The sequence below is a fragment of the Schistocerca serialis genome, chromosome 11, assembly GCF_023864345.2.
Source record: "Schistocerca serialis cubense isolate TAMUIC-IGC-003099 chromosome 11, iqSchSeri2.2, whole genome shotgun sequence".
NCBI lineage: Eukaryota > Metazoa > Arthropoda > Insecta > Orthoptera > Acrididae > Schistocerca > Schistocerca serialis.
The window spans coordinates 160234643-160255431 of record NC_064648.1 but is presented as its reverse complement, the minus strand read 5'-3'; the positions used below and the strand labels follow the sequence as shown (position 1 = coordinate 160255431).

The 20789-nt window shown below is 45.5% G+C and overlaps 1 protein-coding gene across 2 annotated transcripts in view; it reads left to right on the top strand.

Annotated features, from left to right (window-relative positions):
* Window positions 1-20789, top strand: part of LOC126427128 (sugar transporter SWEET1-like) — a 96560-nt gene that overhangs the window by 49904 nt on the left and 25867 nt on the right. Inside the window, exon 1 of one of the 2 annotated variants that reach the window (XM_050089352.1) lies at window positions 13873-14002. The exons of the other annotated variant lie outside the window; for it this stretch is intronic. The gene's annotated coding sequence lies outside the window, so the exon portion shown is untranslated. Of the gene's footprint in view, window positions 1-13872; window positions 14003-20789 lie in introns of those variants that run through there. 2 annotated transcript variants of the gene reach the window in all.

The following is a 20789-nucleotide window of genomic DNA, read 5'->3' as shown; positions in this document are numbered from 1 at the left end:
CTGCGCAAAGACTGTCTCTACATACAAGTACACCACAATTACTTCAAATGGTTCAAATGGCTCTGAGCACTATGGGACTCAACTGCTGTGGTCATCAGTCCTCTAGAACTTAGAACTACTTAAACCTAACTAACCTAAGAACATCACATACACCCATGCCCGAGGCAGGATTCGAACCTGCGACCGTAGCAACAGCGCGGCTCCGGACTGGAGCGCCTAGAACCGCACGGCCACCGCGGCCGGCCACAATTACTCTGCCACCGAAACATTTGGGTTTACACTTATCTGGCAAGAGACATTCCCGTTGGGGAGGGGGGGGGGGGATGTCCACTAGAGGTCGAACCGAACAATAACCCTGTGTTCGGTTTGGGGCGGCGGTGGGGTGGGTGGACTGCTGTGGCCTGTTGTGGGGTTGTGAACCACTGAGGGCTACGGCGGGATGAAACCTCTCTGTCGTTTCCAGGTCCCTGGTTCAATACACAATAGACAAGTAGAAGATTTCATACAAAAGCTATTACACAAACTATTCGTCCATTCACGTTTCTTGGCATTTAGAGCCTGAAAACGTAGTATAAATTACGAAAATTAGTAGTTAGAGGATCCTGTAGGCATAGGATGACCAGACGTCCGGATTAATCCGGACATGTTCTCCTTTTTAGCTCTTTGTCCGGGGTCCGGGCGGATTTTTACAGTGTCCAGCTTTTTCGCAAAGTTGAGCGTAATACAGTTAAATTTACAGTTCGTCCCGTTCTATTGCTCTTTTCAAAATACTTTAACTATTGGCACAGCCCTACAGTCTGGAACCGCGCGACCGCTACAGTCGCAGGTTCGAATCCTGCCTCGGGCATGGGTGTTTATGACGTCCTCAGGTTAGTTATGTTTAAGTAGTTCTAAGTTCTGGGGGACTGATGACCACAGCAGTTAAGTCCCATAGTGGTCAGAGCCATTTGAACCATATCGGCACAGCCTTTGTGATAACCACGCACGAAGGCGGTGTTAGTAGGTGGCACCAGGATCGTCGATGTCATCGTTGATCGACCTATAAGCGAATGCAAATATCGATTATTTAAAATTTTCGTTTCGTATCTTCTCCTTGTATTGGCTTGGCTTCCTGTAGTGCACGTGTGATTTGTGAGTGTAATTTTTAATCGACTGAGTTACGTAAAATATTGGGCTATCCCTAAACGAAAGTGTACATTTTCTGATGTCCTTTCCTGCAAATATCCGGCTTTAAGAAAGGGAGAAATGAATTTGAAGCGGAATGTAAGATATGTGGAGCGTACGTCTCAGTGGCCAATAAAGGTAAGAAATAACTCGACAGATTAACTTTCATGGTTTTATTTCATTGTTTCATACTCATTCAATTTATTTGTATTCGGAAGGTTAAAGTGCAGTTTAGATGTCGTCAGCTGCTGCTTGAATTGTAGATGTTGGTTGCGGTGCGTCGAATGAAGGGAGGTGAATGGTCTTACGTTTTTCGGTTTGTTGTTGACGTAACAAAACAATTGACGCCACAGTGTCACCACAATCAATGTTTTTAATTCTTTTTATATTGCTCAGTTAACCACCACCTGACCATCAGTAACAATTAACTACTATAGTTCAATTCTTTTATCTTGGCGGCTCGCGCAAGCCCGCCCAGACGCGGGAGATTGCTGCGTTGCCAGTTGCACGCGCCAAGAGAAGCAGCGCCATAGTGTAGTATAGTTCGCAAACTTACGTTTAGAGGGGAGCGCGCAGTTTATGAAGTAAAGCCACCACGGCCGCATTAACCCTTTCGCTGCTACAGAGACGTGCTCCCCGCATTCCGCGCTGTGCGCGATTTTGTCATCACTGCACTGCTCGCCTGTGCAGACACATGGTGTTCCGACTGCTTTGACACACTTATCATTCGATTCCACAAACTATTTGGCCCAAAAATTAGATTTTTATACATCTTCTTGACTGATACCTTCCCACCATAAATGACTTAATTTTGTTTCTATGTTCAACGTAGTTATTATGCAGCATTAAATATAGTAAACCATTGCACGATATTTTGAAGAGTTTGCAGAGGTAAAAGTCCATAGAGTATACTTTCCGTATGGTCGATTTTAGTTGCCACAATGTTGAGAATGAAATGTGGACAAGATACCTAAATTTCATATAAAATTACTACATGTAATGCTGCATAATAACTGCGTTGAACATCGAAACAAAATTAAGTCATTTATGGGGGGAAGGTATCAGTCAAGAAGATGTGTAAATATCAAATTTTTCGGCCAAATAGTTTTTGGGAAATCGAATGGTAACTGTGTCAAAGCAGTCGGAACAGCATGTGTCTGCACAGGCGAGCAGTGCAGTGATGACAAAATCGCACACAGCGCGGAATGCAGGGAGCACGTGTCTGCAGCAGCGAAAGGGTTAATGAAGAGACAATGCACTAGAAATTTCAAAAAAATTGTATTCACACGAATATAATTCGTGAAGTAAGACACTTCGATATTGTTTTTAAATAATAAAAATATTAAGCAGTGCACAAGCGTAGAAGCCCAACACCTTAACCGTTACGCTAACGCAGCTCGTCTGACTACAGAACGCCAAGAGGAGTGTAACAGGTCACGCAAAATACTGACAAGCACTGTTGGTATGACTATGAATTACTCACGCTTCGTCGAAGTACAATAGGAAATAAACAATTACCGCTGCTCTTTATTGCGAAAAAGTGCTTCGTGAGATTGATACAAACACCTTTCCTTGGTATCGCCTGAATTAGGAGTCTTACTGCTTGTTTGGTTTAATTAATTAATAGAATATGAAGGAATTGGTATAAAGAATGCTTTTTCCAAACTTTCTGTAATAGAAAGTCTGCTATCAAGACATTGCTTTTATTCTATTACTTTATTTATGACTGAACGCTTCTAAAACTGAAGGCACTCGTCCATGCTATGCACTGCAGTCGAGATCTGGCAACGTCGTTCTCTGTTCATTGGCTGACTGTGTTTTGTGACGTCAGATGCGCAGAACGAACCTAAACTCGGCCGCCAACATAAATGACGCGCACTTTAGTTTTACCGGTAATTCCCGGCAGTCACGCGACTTGCCCAAAACTGACGGGTGGTATCCACATCTGCAGTTGACCTGTTTGATGTGTCCTCTTTTTTCTAATTTTGTCCTCCATTTTGAAGTTGTTTGTCCTCCTTTCTAAACAATTGCATCTGGTCACCCTACCTATTCAGTTGTTACTGCCTGCAGTCGTCTGGGCATAGAGCCGACTAAGTTTCCTGTCACAGAGGATGGAATATTGTTCAGTTTCCTTGAAGATCTTGCTGTAACTCTTTGTTGTTAGAAATTTGTCTTTTTTGTATGTTCCCTTCCAGCAGTTTCCAAAGGTGTTCAGTGGGATGAATGTGTGGGCTGTGAGGAGTGGTGTTGAGCTGTGTTGGTATTCTGTACAGGAGCCACCTACTCATATTTGTAACTCTACGCTTCGGCTCGTTGCCCTGTTGAGAGATGTAACTTCCTTGGAGACCTAATTTTTCAACACCGTCATTTAGATTTTTCTTTAAGATGTTGATACAGATTTTGTGATACATCGTACCTTGTATGAAATGCGGTTTTCCAGCACGTGTAGCACTCATCGGCCCTCAGCGATCTGCGAGCCCCCACCGCGTTTCACCGAGCGCACGGGGCTCTGCGACAGCATCTCAGTGTTTTTCTTATGCCACACCAGTCGCCTGCCATTCGACCTGGGTATTTAAGGGGAGCACACCCTGCCTATCTAAACCATGTTAATTTAGGCAATTATTTGACCCATTTCTGAAAAAACTACTTGATGCAGGACCTTAATATTTTTACTGTATGTTACACGATGCTAATAGAGTCAACTGTACTAAAATCTACTTTATCCATTTTATAGTTTTTAAGAAATACTTTTTTTTTAATTTATTAACAAAAAATACACTCCTGGAAATTGAAATAAGAACACCGTGAATTCATTGTCCCAGGAAGGGGAAACTTTATTGACACATTCCTGGGGTCAGATACATCACATGATCACACTGACAGAACCACAGGCACATAGACACAGGCAACAGAGCATGCACAATGTCGGCACTAGTACAGTGTATATCCACCTTTCGCAGCAATGCAGGCTGCTATTCTCCCATGGAGACGATCGTAGAGATGCTGGATGTAGTCCTGTGGAACGGCTTGCCATGCCATTTCCACCTGGCGCCTCAGTTGGACCAGCGTTCGTGCTGGACGTGCAGACCGCGTGAGACGACGCTTCATCCAGTCCCAAACATGCTCAATGGGGGACAGATCCGGAGATCTTGATGGCCAGGGTAGTTGACTTACACCTTCTAGAGCACGTTGGGTGGCACGGGATACATGCGGACGTGCATTGTCCTGTTGGAACAGCAAGTTCCCTTGCCGGTCTAGGAATGGTAGAACGATGGGTTCGATGACGGTTTGGATGTACCGTGCACTATTCAGTGTCCCCTCGACGATCACCAGTGATGTACGGCCAGTGTAGAAGATCGCTCCCCACACCATGATGCCGGGTGTTGGCCTTGTGTGCCTCGGTCGTATGCAGTCCTGATTGTGGCGCTCACCTGCACGGCGCCAAACACGCATACGACCATCATTGGCACCAAGGCAGAAGCGACTCTCATCGCTGAAGACGATACGTCTCCATTCGTCCCTCCATTCACGCCTGTCGCGACACCACTGGAGGCGGGCTGCACGATGTTGGGGCGTGAGCAGAAGACGGCCTAACGGTGTGCGGGACCGTAGCCCAGCTTCATGGAGACGGTTGCGAATGGTCCTCGCCGATACCTCAGGAGCAACAGTGTCCCTAATTTGCTGGGAAGTGGCGGTGCGGTCCCCTACGGCACTGCGTAGGATCCTACGGTCTTGGCGTGCATCCGTGCGTCGCTGCGGTCCGGTCCCAGGTCGACGGGCACGTGCACCTTCCGCCGACCACTGGCGACAACATCGATGTACTGTGGAGACCTCACGCCCCACGTGTTGAGAAATTCAGCGGTACGTCCACCCGGCCTCCCGCATGCCCACTATACGCCCTCGCTCAAAGTCCGTCAACTGCACATATGGTTCACGTCCACGCTGTCGCGGCATGCTACCAGTGTTAAAGACTGCGATGGAGCTCCGTATGCCACGGCAAACTGGCTGACACTGACGGCGGCGGTGCACAAATGCTGCGCAGCTAGCGCCATTCGACGGCCAACACCGCGGTTCCTGGTGTGTCCGCTGTGCCGTGCGTGTGATCATTGCTTGTACAGCCCTCTCGCAGTGTCCGGAGCAAGTATGGTGGGTCTGACACACCGGTGTCAATGTGTTCTTTTTTCCATTTCCAGGAGTGTATTAAATTTTTTCTGCAGAAAATGTTTTTTGTGAACTTCCTAATGGGGGAACATCTGAGGTCATCAGTCCCCTAGAACTTAGAACTATTTAAACCTAACTAACCTAAGGACATCACACACATCCATGCCCGCGGCAGGATTCGAACCTGCGACCGTAGCGGTCGCGCGGTCCCAGACTGAAGTGCCTAGAACCGCTCGGCCACACCTGCCGGCAGATTCTCTCTGGTTTCAAGCAGCTAACAGAAGCGGTAAAGGCTGCCAGTTTTGCTTGCAAGATGAAAGCAGAGCTGACCATTTGCAGCATAGTCGACCGATTGCGGACCTCTGGTACAGTCGAGTGGAGGGTCTGTATCAGACGGTTCTGCGACCGTGTAGGCTGCAGATTCCTCGACTTGCGCCAAAGTGCTTTATCTGAAAACTACCTTGAGCAGTTAAACAGAGAACCGACTCGTGGCGATATTAGGCCTTCTGGTGACAAACAGACCAGAACTGTTTGAAACAGTTAACGCAGAACAGGGACTTAGCGACCATAAAGCGGTTACTGCGTCGATGATTTCAGCCGTAAATAGAAATATTAAAAAAGGTTGGAAGATTTTTCAGTTTAGCAAAAGTGACAAAAAGCAGGTTTCAGAGTACCTGACGGCTCAACACAAAAGTTTTGTCTCAAGTACAGATAGTGTTGAGGATCAGTGGACAAAGTTCAAAACCATCGTACAATATGCGTTAGATGAGTATGTGCCAAGCGATGCCGTAAGAGATGGAAAAGAACCACCGTGGTACAACAACCGAGTTAGAAAACTGCTGCGGAAGCAAAGGGAACTTCACAGCAAACACAAAGTAGCCAAAGCCTTGCAGACAAAAAAAAAAAAAAAAAAAAAAAAAAAAAAAATTACGCGAAGCGAAATGTAGTGTGAGGACGCCTATGCGAGAGGCGCTCAATGAATTCGAAAGTAAAGTTCTACAGTATGTACTGACTTGGCAGAAAACCCTAGGAAATTTTGATCTTATGTCGAGACACTCTGTGACCAAAATGGTACTGAAACAGAGAATGATAGACTAGGCCGAAATACTAAATGTCTTTTTCCATAGCTGTTTCACAGAGGAAGACTGTACTGTAGTTCCTTCTCTAGATTGTCGCACAGATGACAAAATGGTAGATATCGAAACAGACGACAGAGGGATAGAGAAGCAATTAAAATCACTCAAAAGAGGAAAGGCCGCTGGAGCTGATGGGATACCAGTTCGATTTTACACAGAGTACGCGAAGGAACTTGCCCCCCTTCTTGCAGCGGTGTACCGTAGGTCTCTAGAAGAGCGTAGCGTTCCAAAGGATTGGAAAAGGGCATAGGTCACCTCCGTTTTCAAGAAGGGACGTCGAACAGATGTGCAGATCTATAGACCTATATCTCTAACGTCGATCAGTTGTAGAATTTTGGAACACGTATTATGTTCGAGTATAATGACTTTTCTGCAGACCAGAAATCTACTCTGTAGGAATCAGCATGGGTTTCGAAAAAGATGATCGTGTGAAACCCAGCTCGCGCTATTCGTCCACGAGACTCAGAGGGCCATAGACACGGGTTCACAGGTAGATGCCGTGTTTCTCGACTTCCGCAAGGCGTTTGATACAGTTCCCCACAGTCGTTTAATGAACAAAGTAAGAGCATACGGACTATCAGACCAATTGTGTGATTGGATTGAAGAGTTCCTAGATAGCAGAACGCAGCATGTCATTCTCAACGGAGAGAAGTCTTCCAAAGTAAGAGTGATTTCAGGTGTTCCGCAGGGGAGTGTTATAGGACCGTTGCTATTCACAATATACATAAATGACCTGGTGGATGACATTGGAAGTTCACTGAGGCTTTTTGCAGATGATGCTGTGGTGTATCGAGAGGTTGTAACAATGGAAAATTGTACTGAAATGCAGGAGGATCTGCAGCGAATTGACGCATGGTGCAGGGAATGGCAATTGAATCTCAATGTAGACAAGTGTAATGTGCTGCGAGTACATAGAAAGGAAGATCCCTTATCATTTAGCTACAACATAGCGGGTCAGCAACTGGAAGCAGTTAATTCCATAAATTATCTGGGAGTATGGATTAGGAGTGATTTAAAATGGAATGATCATATAATGTTGATCGTTGGTAAAGCAGAGGCCAGACTGAGATTCATTCGAAGCATCGTAAGGAAATGCAATCCGAAAACAAAGGAAGTACACTTGTTCGCCCACTGCTTGAATACTGCTCAGCTGTGTGGGATCCGTACCAGATAGTGTTGATAGAAGAGATAGAGAAGATCCAACGGAGAGCACCGCGCTTCGTTACAGGATCATTTAGTAATCGTGAAAGCGTTACGGGGATGATAGATAAACTCCAGTGGAAGACTCTGCAGGAGAGACGCTCAGTAGCTCGGTACGGGCTTTTGTTGAAGTTTCGAGAACATACCTTCACCGAGCAGTCAAGCAGTGTATTGCTCCCTCCTGCGTACATCTCGCGAAGAGACCATGAGGATAAAATCAGAGAGATTAGAGCCCACACAGAGGCATACCGACAATCTTTCTTTCCACGAACAATACGAGACTGGAATAGAAGGGAGAACCGATAGAGGTACGCAAGGTACCCTCCGCCACACACCGTCAGGTGGCTTACGGAGTATGGATGTAGATGTAGATGTAGGGTGCTTGGGTTACGGATTCCGCCGAATAGGTCAGGTGTCCACTATACGCAGGAGGCGGCTACAGGGGTAGCGGGGGCTGTGTGGCGTGGACTGGGCGGGTTTTTTAGGTTAGAGGGTCTCAGAGGAACACAGACAGGGCTTCAGTCACAAAGGGTACAGGCCGAACACAGGAAGGACGTAGATACAGGAACCATTGGTATAACAGTTGTAAATTGTCGTAGCTGTGTTGGGAAAGTGCCAGAGCTCCAAGCACTAATAGCAAGCACTGATGCTCAAATCGGTGTACGCACTGACAGCTGGCTAAAGCCGAATATAAGCTCAACCGAAATTTTTGCGAAGAACCTAGCGGTGTTCCGAAAAGATAGGCTAAACATGGTTGGCGGTGGCGTGTTTGTTGCCGTCAGAAGTAGTTCAGTTTGTCGCGAAACTGAAGTAGATAGTTCCTGTGAGCTTGTATGAGCAGAGGTCATTGTCGGCAACCGGAATAAAACAATATTTGCATCCTTTTACCGACCTCCTAATTCAGATAATACAGTTGCTGAAAGGTTCAAACACGTACCCGACTCATACGATAATAGTTGGCGGTGACTTTAATTTACCCTCGATATGTTGGCGAAAATACATGTTTAATTCTGGAGGTAGGCCTAAAATATCATCCGATGTTGTGCTAAACGCATTCTCTGAAAATTATTTCGAGCAGTTAGTTCATGAGCCCACGCGAATAGTAAACGGTTGTGAAAACACACTTGACCTCTTAGCAACAAATAATCCTGAGTTAATAACGAGCATCAAAACCGATTCAGGAATTAGTGAACACAGGCTTGTCATAGCGAGATTGAGTGTTGTAACCCCAAATCCTCAAAAAAATAAACGAAAAATATACCTATTCAAAAAAGCAGATAAATATTCATTGCTTGCCTTCCTGAAAGACAATCTCCACTCCTTCCAAATTAGTGATATAAGTGTAGACCAGATGTGGCTTGAATTCAAAGAAATAGTATCGGCAACAGTTGAAAGATTTATAACAAATAAATTAACAAATGACGGAGCTGATCCTCCTTGGTACACAGGACTGTAGCAGAAACAACGAAACAGACATGCCAAATTAAAACAGACGCAAAATACCCGAGATTGGCAATATTTTACAAAAGTTCGAAATTTAGCGCGGACTTAAATGCGAGATGCTTATAACAGTTTCCAAAACGTGGCAGAAAATCCAAAGAGATTCTGGTCGTACGTAAAGTATGTTAGCGGTAAGAAACAATCAATGCCTTCTCTGAGCGATAGCAGTGGAGATACTATAGAAGACAGTGCTGCCAAAGCAGAGTTACTAAATACAGCCTTCCGAAATGCCTTCTCACAAGAAGACGAAGTAAATATTCCAGAATTCGAATCCAGAACAGCTGCCAACATGAGTAACGTAGAAGTAAATATCCTCGGAGTAGTGAAGCAAGTTATATCACTTAATAAAAGCCGGCCGCGAGTGGCCGAGCGGTTCTAGGCGCATCAGTCTGGAACCGCGCGACCGCTACGGTCGCAGGTTCGAATCCTTCCTCGGGCATGGATGTGTGTGTTGTCCTAGGTTAGTTAGGTTTAAGTAATTCTAAGTTCTAGACCTCAGACGTTAAGTCCCATAGTACTCAGAGCCATTTGAACCATTTTTGAACTTAATAAAAGCAAGGCTTCTGGTCCAGACTGTATACCAATTAGGATCCTTTCAGAGTATGCTGATGCATTAGCTCCATACTTACCAATCGTATACAACCGTTCCGTCGAGGAAAGATCCGTACCCAAAGACTGGAAAGTTGCGCAGGTCACACCAATATTCAAGAAAGGTAGTAGGAGTAATCCAATAAATTACAGGCCCATATCGTTAACGTCGATATGCAGCTCGATTTTGGAATATATATTTGTTCGAATATTACGAATTAACTCGAAGGAAACGGTCTATTGACAAACAGTGAACATGGTTTTAGAAAACGTCGTTCTTGTGAAACGCAACTAGCTCTTTATGCACATGAAGTGTTGAGTGCTATTAACAAGGGATTTCAGATCGATTCCATACTTCTGGATTTCCGGAAGGCTTTTGACACAGTACCACACAATCGGCTCGTAGTGAAATTGCGTGCTTATGGAATATCGTCTCAGTTATGTGACTCGATTTGTGACTTCCTGTCAGAGAGGTCACAATTAGTAGTAATCGACGGAAAGTCATCGAATAAAACAGACGCGATTTCTGGCGTTCCTCAAGGTAGTGTTATAGGGCCTTTGCTGTTCCTTATCTATATAAATGATTTACGAGACAATCTGAGCAGCCGTCTTAGGTTGTTTGCAGATGACGCTGTCGTTTATCGACTAATGAAGTCATCACAAGATCAAAACAACTGCAAAACGATTGAGAAAAGATATCTGAACGGTGCGAAAATTGGCAGTTGACACTAAATAACGAAAAGTGTGAGGTCATGAGTTCTAAAAGGAATCCTTTAAACTACGGTACACGATAAATCAGTCAAGTATATTGTAACTACAATTACGAACAACCTAAGTTGGAAGCAACACATAGAAAATGTTGTGGTGAAGCATAACCAAAGACTGCGTTTTATTGGCAGGATACTTACAAAATGTAACAGATCTACTAAGGAGACTGCCTACACTACGCTTGTCCGTCCTCTTTTAGAATACTGCTGCGCGGTGTGGGATCCTTACCAGATGGGACTGACGGAGTACACCGAAAAAGTTGAAAGAAGTGCAGCACGTTTTGGATTACCGCGAAATAGGGGAGAGAGTGTCACTGAAATGATACAGGATTTGGGCTAGACGTCATTAAAAGAAACGCGTTTCTCGTTGCGACGGAATCTTCTCACGAAATTCCAGTCGCGAGCTTTCTCCTCCGAATGCGAAAATATTCTGTTGACACCGACCTACATAGGGAGAAACGATCACCACAATAAAATAAGGGAAATCAGAGCTCGCACGGAAACATATAGATGTTCGTTCTTTCCACGCGTTATACGAGACTGAAATAATAAAGAATTATGAACGTGGTTCGATGAACCCTCTGCCAGGCACTTAAACGTGATCTGCAGAGTATCCATGTAGATGTAGAAGTGCCTGGCAGAGGGTTCATATAAGCACCTTCACAATAATTCTCTGACATTCCATTCTCGAACAGCGCGCGGAAAAAACGAACACCGACATCTTTCCGTGCGAGCTCTCATTTCCCTCATTTATTATGATGATCGTTTCTGCCTATGTACACTATGTGATCAAAACTATCCGGACACCTGGCTGAAAATGACAAGTTCGTGTCGCCCTCCACCTATAATGCTGGAATTCAATATGGTGTTGTTCCACCCTTCGCCTTGATGACAGCTTCCACTCTCACAGGCATACGTTCAGTCAGGTGCTGGAAGGTTTCTTTGGGAATGGCAGCCCATTCTTCACAGAGTGCTGCACTGAGGAGAGGTATCGATGTCGGTCAGTGAGGCCTGGCACGAAGTCGGCTTTCCAAAACACCCCAATGGCGTTCTGTAGGATTCAGGTGAGGACTCTGTGTAGGGCAGTCATTGCAGGGATGTTATTGTCGTGTAACCACTCTGCCACAGGCCGTGCATTATGAACAGCTTCTCGATAATGTTGAAAGATGCAATGTAAGAGCCTACGGAATATCAGACCAGCTCTGTGGCTGGATTGAAGAGTTTTTAGCAAACAGAACACAGCATGTTGTTATCAATGGAGAGCCGTCTACAGACGTTAAAGTAACCTCTGGCGTGCCACAGGGGAGTGTTATGGGACCATTGCTTTTCACAACATATATACAGGGTGTTACAAAAAGGTACGGCCAAACTTTCAGGAAATATTCCTCACACACAAATAAAGAAAGGATGTTATGTGGACATGTGTCCGGAAACGCTTAATTTCCATCTTAGAGGTCATTTTAGTTTCTTCCACCTACGCTCAATGGAGCACGTTATCACGATTTCATACGGGATACTCTACCTGTGCTGCTAGAACATGTGCCTTTACAAGTACGACACAACATGTGGTTCATGCAGGATGGAGCTCCTGCACATTTCAGTCGAAGTGTTCGTACGCTTCTCAAAAACAGATTCGGTGACCGATGGATTGTTAGAGGTGGACCAATTCCGTGGCCTCCACGCTCTCCTGACCTCAACCCTCTTGACTTTCATTTATGGGGGCATTTGAAAGCTCTTGTCTACGCAACCCCGGTACCAAATGTAGAGACTCTTCGTGCTCGTATTGTGGACGGCTGTGATACAATACGCCATTCTCCAGGACTGCATCAGCGCATCAGGGATTCCGTGCGACGGAGGGTGGATGCATGTGTCCTCGCTAACGGATGACATTTTGAACATTTCCTGTAACAAAGTGTTTGAAGTCACGCTGGTACGTTCTGTTGCTGTGTGTTTCCATTCCATCATTAATGTGATTTGAAGAGAAGTAATAAAATGAGCTCTAACATGGAAAGTAAGCGTTTCCGGACACATGTCCACATAACATATTTTCTTTCTTTGTGTGTGAGGAATGTTTCCTGCCGGCCGCGGTGGTCTCGCGGTTCTAGGCGCGCAGTCCGGAACCGCGCGACTGCTACGGTCGCAGGTTCGAATCCTGCCTCGGGCATGGATGTGTGTGATGTCCTTAGGTTAGTTAGGTTTAAGTAGTTCTAAGTTCTAGGGGACTGATGACCACAGTTGTTAAGTCCCATAGTGCTCAGAGCCATTTGAACCATTTTTTTTAATGTTTCTGGAAAGTTTGCCATACCTTTTTGTAACACCCTGTATAAATGACCTAGTAGATAGTGTCGGATGTTCCATGCGGCTTTTCGCGGATGATGCTGTAGTATACAGAGAAGTTGCAGCATTAGAAAATTGCAGCGAAATGCAGGAAGATCTGCAGCGGATAGGCACTTGGTGCAGGGAGTGGCAACTGACCCTTAACATATACAAATGTAATGTATTGCGAATACATAGAAAGAAGGATCCTTTATTGTATGATTATATGATAGCGGAACAAACACTGGTAGCAGTTACTTCTGTAAAATATCTGGGAGTATGCGTGCGGAACGATTTGAAGTGGAATGATCATATAAAATTAATTGTTGGTAAGGCGGGTACCAGGTTGAGATTCACTGGGAGAGTCCTTAGAAAATGTAGTCCATCAACAAAGGAGGTGGCTTACAAAACACTCGATCGACCTATACTTGAGTATTGCTCATCAGTGTGGGATCCGTACCAGATCGGGTTGACGGAGGCGATAGAGAAGATCCAAAGAAGAGCGGCGCGTTTCGTCACTGGGTTATTTGGTAAGCGTGATAGCGTTACGGAGACGTTTAGCAAACTCAAGTGGCAGACTCTGCAAGAGAGACGCTCTGCATCGCGGTGTAGCTTGCTGTCCAGTTTTCGAGAGGGTGCGTTTCTGGATGAGGTATCGAATATATTGCTTCCCCCTACTTATACCTCCCGAGGAGATCACGAATGTAAAATTAGAGAGATTAGAGCGCGCACAGAGGCTTTCAGACAGTCGTTCTTCCCGCGAACCATACGCGACTGGAACAGGAAAGGGAGGTAATGACAGTGGCACGTAAAGTGCCCTCCGCGACACACTGTTGGGTGGCTTGCGGAGTATAAATGTAGATGTAGATGTAGAAATCTGGAATCGCAACAGTTTCAACGCGTGACTTGCAATTGCGCCGCGTCGAGTGACGTCATTATGAGATAACTGGACGGCTCGCTAGCCTTGGCGGAAGCTGACCCTGAGCGAGGTGTTGAGTCGCCGCTGCCCGCGCATGCGCAGTGCGCAGCCGGGCTGCACCGTGCGCTTCAGCGACAAGCAGTTGCCACGTGCACGTCTATACCAGTGCGCAGACTACAGAGATGGCGGCGGTCGCCGTGTGATAGGGCCGTGATCTATCTGCTGTGTATCTACGCTTCGTTGCCACCACGGTAAGGAAAATCATTGAAAGCTAAGCTCGGTTTACCGGAAGCGATCACAAGCTATCGACAGGGGATGTCAAATTGATTCCATATTTTTAGATTTCCACAAGGGTTTCGACACCGTCCTTCACAAGCAGCGTTTAACCAAACTGCGTGCCTATGGAATATCGCCTCAGTTGTGCGAGTGGATTCGTAATTTCCTGTCAGAAAGGTCCCAGTTCGTAGTAATAGACGGAAAGTCATCGAGTAAAACAGAAGTAACATCCGGCGTTCCCCAAGGAAGTGTTATAGGCTCTCTATTGTTCCTCGTCTATATTAACGACACAGGAGACAATCTGAGTAGCTCTATTACATTGTTTGCAGATGATGCTGTCATTTACCGTCTTGTAATGTCATCAGATAATCAAAACGACTTGCAAAATGATTTAGATAAGATATCTGTATGGCGCGAAAAGTGGCAATTGACCCTGAGTAAAAAAAAAAAAAAAAAAGTGAAGTTATTCACATGAGTACAAAAAGAAATTTGCTAAATTTGGATTACGCGATAAGTCACACAAATCTGAGTGCTGTAAATTCAACTAAATACTTGGGGATCACAATTACAAATAACACAAATTGGAACGATCACATAGATAATGTCGTGGGTAGAGCAAACCAAAGACTGCGATTCATTGGCAGAGCACTTAGAAGGTAGAAAAAGCTCTGAGCAGTATGGGACTTAACTTCTGAGGTCATCAGTCCCCTAGAACTTAGAACTACTTAAACCTAACTAACCTAAGGACATCACACACATCCATGCCCGAGGCAGCATTCGAACCTGGGACCGTAGCGGTCGCGTTGTTCCAGACTGAAGCGCCTAGAACCGCTCTACCACTCCGGCCGGCAAAAGGTCTACCAAACAGACTGCTTAAACTAAGCTTCTCCGCCCTATTCTGGAGTACTGCTGTGCTGTGTGGGATCCGCATCAGGTGGGACTGACGGATGACATCGAAAAAGTACAAAGAAGGGCGGCTCGTTTTGTATTATCGCGAAATAGAGTAGATAGTGCCACAGACATCATACATGAATTGGAGTGGCAATCATTAAAACAAAGTCGTTTTTCGTTACGACGGGATCTTCTCATAAAATGTCAATCACCAGTTTTCTCATTCGATTGCGAAAACATTCTGTTGACACGCACCTACATAGGGAGAAATGATAATCACGATAAAATAAGACAAATCAGGACTCGCGCAGAAAAATTTAAGTGCTCGTTTTTCCCGCGTGGCGTTCGAGGGTGGAACGGTAGACAGACAGCTTCAACAAATAACAAGGAACGCCGCTTATTCACAACTTAAATAACCGTATCACATTTAAGAAGTCAGTTTTTCCCATCGCTACCCGGGACGTGAGAAAGACGACAAATTTATGAAATGCTTGCGTCATTTGAGCACAAGATTTGCACTTCAAACGTTTGATGAGTTAATCTCTTCCATATTCGGCGTTAAACATGTTAGCGAGAAAAAGTTTGCCAATGGTTTGAAATTGTGCTTGTTGGAAATCGCTAGGTGCTCTCATTACGAAACAATGGATGATTCTAGTCCTGTGTAATCTGCGCCCAATTTTAAGCGGAAGCTGGTCTTTCACGCATCAAAATGTCTGTGACGTGATATACAGGGTGGTCCATTGATCGTCACCGGGCCAAATATCTCACGAAATAAGCGGCAAACGAAAAAACTACAAAGAAGGAAACTCGTCTAGCTTGAAGGGAGAAAACAGATGGCGCTATGGTTGGCTCGCTTGATGGCGCTGCCATAGGTCAAATGGATATCAACTGCGTTTTTTTTTTTTTTTTTTTTTTTTAATAGGAACCCCCATTTCTTATTACATACTCGCGTAGTACGTAAAGAAATAGGAATGTTTTAGTTGGACCACTTTTTTCGCTTTGTGATAGGTGGCGCTGTAATAGTCACAAACATATGGCTCACAATTTTAGATGAACAGTTGGTAACAGGTAGGGTTTTTAAATTAAAATACAGAACGTAGGTACGTTTGAACATTTTCTTTCGGTTGTTCCAATGTGATACATGTACCTTTGTGAACTTTTCATTTCTGAGAACGCATGCTGTTACAGCGTGATTACCTGTAAATACCACATTAATGCAATAAATGCTCAAAATGACGTCCGTCAACCTAAATGCATTTCGCAATACGTGTAACGACATTCCTCTCAACAGCGAGTAGTTCGCCTTCCGTAATGTTCGCACATCCATTGACAATGCGCTGACGCATGTTGTCAGGCGTTGTCGGTGGATCACGATAGCAAATATCCTTCAACTTTCCCCACAGAAAGAAATCCGGGGACGTCAGATCCGGAGAACGTGCGGGCCATGGTATGGTGCTTCGACGACCAATCCACCTGTCATGAAATATGCTATTCAATACAGCTTCAACGGTATGCGAGCTATGTCCCGGACATCCATCATGTTGGAAGTACATCGACATTCTGTCATCCAGTGAAACATCTTGTAGTAACATCGGTACAACATTACGTAGGAAATAGCATACATTGCACCATTTAGATTGCCATCGATAAAATGGGGACCAATTATCCTTTCTCCCATAATGCCGCACCATACATTAACCCGCCAAGGTCGCTGATGTTCCACTTGTCGCAGCCACCGTGGATTTTCCGTTGCCCAATAGTGCATATTATGCCGGTTTACGTTTCCGCTGTTGGTGAATGACGCTTCGTCGCTAAATAGAACGCGTGCAAAAAATCTGTCATCGTCCCGTAATTTATCTTGTGCCCAGTGACAGAACTGTACACGACGTTCAAAGACATCTCCATACAATTCCTGGTCCATAGAAACATGGTACCGGTGCAATCGATGTTCGTGTAGCGCTCTCAACACCGACGTTTTTGAGATTCACAATCCTCGCGCAGTTTGTCTGCTACTGATGTGCGGATTAGCCGCGACAGCAGCTAAAACACCTACTTGGGGGTCATAATTTGTTGCAGGTCGTGGTTGACGTTTCACATGTGGCTGAACACTTCCTGTTTCCTTAAATAACGTAACTATCCGGCGAACGTCTGGACACTTCGATGATGTTGTCCAGGAGGGATCACAATAGCCATACATCAACACGGTATCGACCTTTTTCGGAATTGGTAAACGGTCCATTTTAACACGGGTAATGTATCACGAAGCAAATACCGTCCGCACTGGCGGAATGTTGCGTGATACCACGTACTTAGACGTTTGTGACTATGACCGCGCCATCTATCACAAAGCGATAAAAGTGGTCCAACTAAATCATTTATATTGCTTTACGTACTACACGAATGTGTAATAAAAAAATGAGGGTTCCTGTTTAAAGAAACGCAGTTAATATCCGTTTGACCTATGACAGCGCCATCTAGCGGGCCAACCATAGCGCCATCTGGTTTCTCCCATCAAGCTAGACGAGTTTCGTTCTTTGTAGATTTTTCGTTTGATGCTTATTTCGTGAGATATTTGTCCCTATCAATGGACCACCCTGTATAAGACAACAAGTGTCTGTCGGAGTTGTTAGATCGGTTACTGCTGCTGCAATGACAGGTTATCAAGATTTATGTGAATCTGATCGTAGTGTTGTAGGCCGCGAACGAGCGAAGGGACAGAGCACTTCCGAGGCAGCGATGAAGTGGGGAGTTCATCGTACACTCATTTCCAGAGTGTATCTTGAATATCAGGAATCCGGCAAATCGACAAATCTCCGACACCGCTGCGACCGGAAAATGATCCTGCAAGAACGGGACCAACGACGACTAAAGAGAATCGTTCAACGCGACAGGAGTGCAACCCTTTGCAAATTGCTGCAGATTTCAGCGCTAGGCCATTAACAAGTGTCAGTGTGCGAACCATTCAACGAAACATCAACGATATGGGCTTTCGGAGCCGACGACTGCACGCCTCGCCTGGGTCCGTCAACACCGACGTTCGACTGTTGATGACTCTGCATCTCAGCGAGGGACTGTTCAAGCTGGTGGATGCTCTGTAATGGTGGGGGGGCGTGTGCTGTTGCAGGGATATGGGACCCCTGATACGTCTAGATACGAGTGTGACAGGTCACACATACGTAAGCGTCCTGTCTGATCACCTGCATCCATTCGTGTCCATTGGGCATTCCGACGGAGTTGGGCAATTCCAGCAGGACAATGCGACATCCCGCACGTCCAGAATTACTCCAGAGTGGCTGCAGGAACACTCTTCTGAGTTTAAACACTTCCGCTGGCCACCAAACTCCCGAGACATGAACATTATTGAGCCTATTTTGCTGGCCGAAGTGGCCGTGCGGTTCTAGGCGCTGCGGTCTGGAACCGCATGACCGCTACGGGCGCAGGTTCGAATCCTGCCTCGAGCATGGATGTGTGTGATGTCCTTAGGTTAGGTAGGTTTAACTAGTTCTAAGTTCTAGGGGACTAATGACCTCAGAAGTTGAGTCCCATAGTGCTGAGAGCCATTTTTGAGCCTATTTTGGTTTCCCTTCAACGTACCAGTCGGGAGAGATCTCCACACCCCCTCGTACTCTTACGGATTTATGGACAGCCCTACGGGATTGATGGTGTGAGTTCCCTCCAAGAGTACTTCAGACATTAGTCGTGTCCATACCGTGTCGTGTTGCTGCAGTTCCGCGTCCTCGCGGGAGCCCTACACGATATTAGGCAGATGTACCAGTTTCCTCGGCTCTTCGATGTATTTGTGTAATACCAATGACAACAGCGGAAAGCGAGAGATATTGGTCCATATAGAAAAGAATAAACTCTTTCACTAAAGTACAATGAAAGAAGAGAGTCTGAGTGCGAAAGCTGTGTGGTTCAAATAGCTCTGAGCACTATGGGACTCAACTGCTGAGGTCATCAGTCCCCTAGAACTTAGAACTACTTAAACCTAACTAACCTAAGGACATCACACACATCCATTCCGAGGCAGGATTCGAACCTGCGACCATAGCGGTCGCGCGGTTCCAGACTGAAGCGCCTAGAACCGCACGGCCACAATGGCCGGCTGAAAGCTATGTGCTCTATAGAAAAAACACTTTTGAATGTGCATAATTTTAATGAGCTTAATTGACGACTTTGCGGAAGGGAAGGAGAGTAGAATGGACTTTGTTTACAAACTTTTTAATTAACGTAAGAATGTTGTTTTGATTTTTGTCCATAAATTACTGTCTTGCCCACAGAAAATATTATAAACTATTTATTTTTGCGTAAATTTTTATCAGGTTGCCCTCCATGGGTTGGGTGCACTCAACGACTGTGGTTATATTGGGTTAGATAGAGCAGCAATCAGTCGTGGAATTTAGTTGCTTTAATATGACATTTATAGTCACAACGCAGATCAGATTTCGACCTGTCTGAGGTCATTATCAATGCAGTGCTGAATTGTAGCAGTTGTTCGCTCTCTAGTGAATGCTTACACAGTTCAACTGTGTAAGCATTCACTTGAGCGCGAACAACTGACTGACCGCATGCAGTTCAACTGTGTAAGCATTCACTAGTTCAACTGTGTAAGCATTCACTTGAGCGCGAACAACTGACTGACCGCATGCAGTTCAACTGTGTAAGCATTCACTAGTTCAACTGTGTAAGCATTCACTTGAGCGCGAACAACTGACTGACCGCATGCAGTTCAACTGTGTAAGCATTCACTAGTTCAACTGTGTAAGCATTCACTTGAGCGCGAACAACTGACTGACCGCATGCAGTTCAACTGTGTAAGCATTCACTTCAGCACGAACAACTGCTACAATTCCGCACTGCATTGATAATGACCTCAGACAGGTCGAAATCTGATCTGCGTTGTGACTATAAATGTCATATTAAAGCAACTTAATTCACGACTGATTGCTGCTCTATCTAACCCAGTAAATTCTTATATTTTGGTATCAGAGTAAAAAGTTGTGTTGGATGAAGTTTTAAATCACGTCGCTTTGCTGATACACTGAATGCTATATTTTCCCCGTTTAAGAAATACTCTGAAGAGACAAGACGTTGCGTGCGACTGTTTGACGAGATCCGAAGCCCACCGGCCGCAACTGATAACCACTCCTACAAACCGCTCATCCTCGCAAAGCACGCCTTCAAACCGCTGTCTGTGTTCCATGCTCCCAACGGAGTCGTCCTCGTCCATAGCGTGCAGCGATCTTGGAGCCTCCAGAATTCGTTGTACACTTGATCGGCTTGCCCCGCATTCACGTGCACCCTGCTCCATAGATTTCAGAGGTGACCTAGTAAAATTTTGCAACACAACGGCGCCGGAATCTCGACTTGTTAATGTTTTCGGTCGGCCAGACCTTTGCTTATTCACATCCTGAACAGTACCGTCGGCTTCAAATTTATCGCGAATACGATAAATTGTTGTACGTGTTGCTCACCGAATTCCGTACACATTACGCCATTGCCGTTATACCTCCATTTTATTTTGCCGCAGTGGATACACCGGTTCCCCGTGAGATCACCGAAGTTAAGCGCTGTCGGGCGTGGCCGCCCCTTGGATGGGTGACCGTCCAGCCGCCATGTGCTGTTGCCATTTTTCGGGGTGCACTCAGCCTCGTGATGCCAAATCAGGAGCTACTCGACCGAATGGTAGCGGCTCCGGTCAAAGAATACCGTCATAACGACCGGGAGAGCGGTGTGCTGACCACACGCCCCTCCTATCCGCATCCTCACCTCAGGATGACACGGCGGTCGGATGGTCCCGATGGGCCACTTGTGGCCTGAAGACGGAGTGCTTGCTATTTTATTTGGTATGCGTATTCCATGGATCCGTAC